Source organism: Durio zibethinus, unplaced genomic scaffold, assembly GCF_047325235.1.
Source record: "Durio zibethinus cultivar Kanyao isolate XHJ-2024 unplaced genomic scaffold, ASM4732523v1 HiC_scaffold_312, whole genome shotgun sequence".
NCBI lineage: Eukaryota > Viridiplantae > Streptophyta > Magnoliopsida > Malvales > Malvaceae > Durio > Durio zibethinus.
In genome coordinates this window covers 42,692-45,000 of record NW_028322935.1, presented here as the reverse complement: position 1 = coordinate 45,000, position 2,309 = coordinate 42,692, and positions in this window count along the sequence as shown.

Below are 2,309 nucleotides of genomic sequence, written 5' to 3'. Positions count from 1 at the left end.
ATGCGACTTCCCCCTACATATTTTATACTTTCTCCTACAAAAAAACTTGTAATGCCTACTCCATTTGTAATTCCATCGATTACTCGCCTATCAAAAAAATGAGTTAGTTCGGACAATCCTCTTATACCTTTTGTTAAGGATATTGAATAAAACGTATCTATGTAACCACGATTATATGACCAATCGTATATCAAATATATTATTTTATCCAAGAAAATTCTTTTAGGACCCCTTTTTGCAAACGAATTTAGTAAGTTCAAATTTTGTAAAGATGAATAAAAAGGCATATATAAAAGGAATGCTGTAAATATTCCAAAACAAGCTATACTCACTGAAAAAGTTGCATTGTTAAAAATTGATACCAATCCTCAAAATCATTTGAATTTTGATGTAAAAGATTTATAGATGGAGTTAATAATTTGGATAATATATCCAAATGTATTCCTTCTTGATTAAAAGGAATTGCTATGGCTCCAACAAAAAAAGTAAATAGAACCAGTATAAGCATAGGAAATAACATAGTATTATCCGATTCATGAGGATAAGAAAAAGCCTTCTTGTAGCCAAAATTCGTAATAGTAATAAGAGCCCCTTTTTTTACATTACCACCAATTCTATATGGCTTCTCATTATTATTCATTGTTAATAAATTATTCATTGTTAATAAGGGGATAAAGGAAAATTTCTGTTAATCATTGTTTGCTCTTCTTTTTTACCCCATAGTTTTATTGAATAGAAGGAGCTACCTTTTTTGCCACTATAATTTGGAAAATTAATGTTTAAATGTCCTTCAAAAGTAAGTAAATAGATCCGAAACATATAAAATGCTGTTAATCCGGCCGTGGACCAAGCTATTATTGCAAAAATCGGTGAATACAACCAACTGTCACTAAGAATTTCATCTTGGACCAAAAACAAGCAAGGGGTGGAATACCACAAAGAGAAAGTGTACCCACTTAAAAAAGCAATTTGTGTAATTGGCACATGCTTTCTTAAACCGCCCATAAAAACCATATTCTGGCTTTTATCTGGAGAATATCCAACAATAGCTTCCATGGAATGAATAATGGATCCGGATCCTAAAAACAACAATGCCTTCGAATAAGCATGAGTAATCAAATGAAATAAAGCGGCTCGATAAGACCCCATACCTAGAGCTACCATCATATAACCCAGTTGGGACATTGTAGAATAGGCTAAACCCCTCTTAATATCTTTTTGAGCAAGAGCTAAAGTAGCCCCTAATAATACTGTTATTATACCTATCAAAGATATTAGATTCATTATGTAAGGTATAACTATGAAAAGAGGAAGAAGGCGGGCTACAAGAAAAATTCCCGCTGCTACCATAGTGGCAGCATGTATAAGAGCCGAAATAGGAGTAGGCCCCTCCATGGCATCAGGTAACCATACATGAAGGGGAAACTGCGCAGATTTAGCAACTGCGCCGGCAAATAATAAAGAGGCACATAAAGTAACAAATAAAAAATGAACCTCATTATTATAAATCACGTTATTAAATATTTCGAACAAATCTTGAAATTCGAAACTTCCCGTTATCCAATAAAAACCTAAGATTCCTAATAATAAACCAAATCGCCTATCCGATTAGTTACAAACGCTTTTTGACAAGCGATTTGCCGCAACAGGTCGTGTGAACCAAAACCCTATTAATAGATAAGAACACATTCCAACCAATTCCCAAAAAATATAAATTTGTATCAAATTAGAACTAGTATCTAATCCCAACATTGAAGTATTGAATAAACTCATATAAGCAAAAAATCTCAAATATCCTTGATCATGAGACATATAATTGTCACTATAAATAAGAACAAAAATTCCAACAGTAGTGATTAATATTGACATAATAGAGGTAAGTGAATCAATAAAGTAGCCAAACTCGAAAGAAAAATCATTATTGATGGTCCAAGACCATCCATATTGATAGATAGAACTTCTATTTATTTGCTGAATAGACAGATCGACCGAAAAAATCATAACTATACTTAACAATAAAATATTGGGAAAAGCCCACATACGACGAAGATTTTTTGTTGCCGTCGGAAAAAGTAGGAGTCCCATTCCTATTAAAATAGGAATTGGAAGTGGCACAAAAGGTATGATCCATGAATATTGATATGTATGCTCCATAAAACTTTTTTCTTATTCTTTCTTAATTAATCGTTTCTGATTCACCGGCTCTTATCTCTTTTGATGGAAAGGGAGCAATAATACAATCAAGATATTACAAAGTTAACTGGAATTTTCTATTATTAATCTTTTAATCTTTCTCAAATATTTCAAAA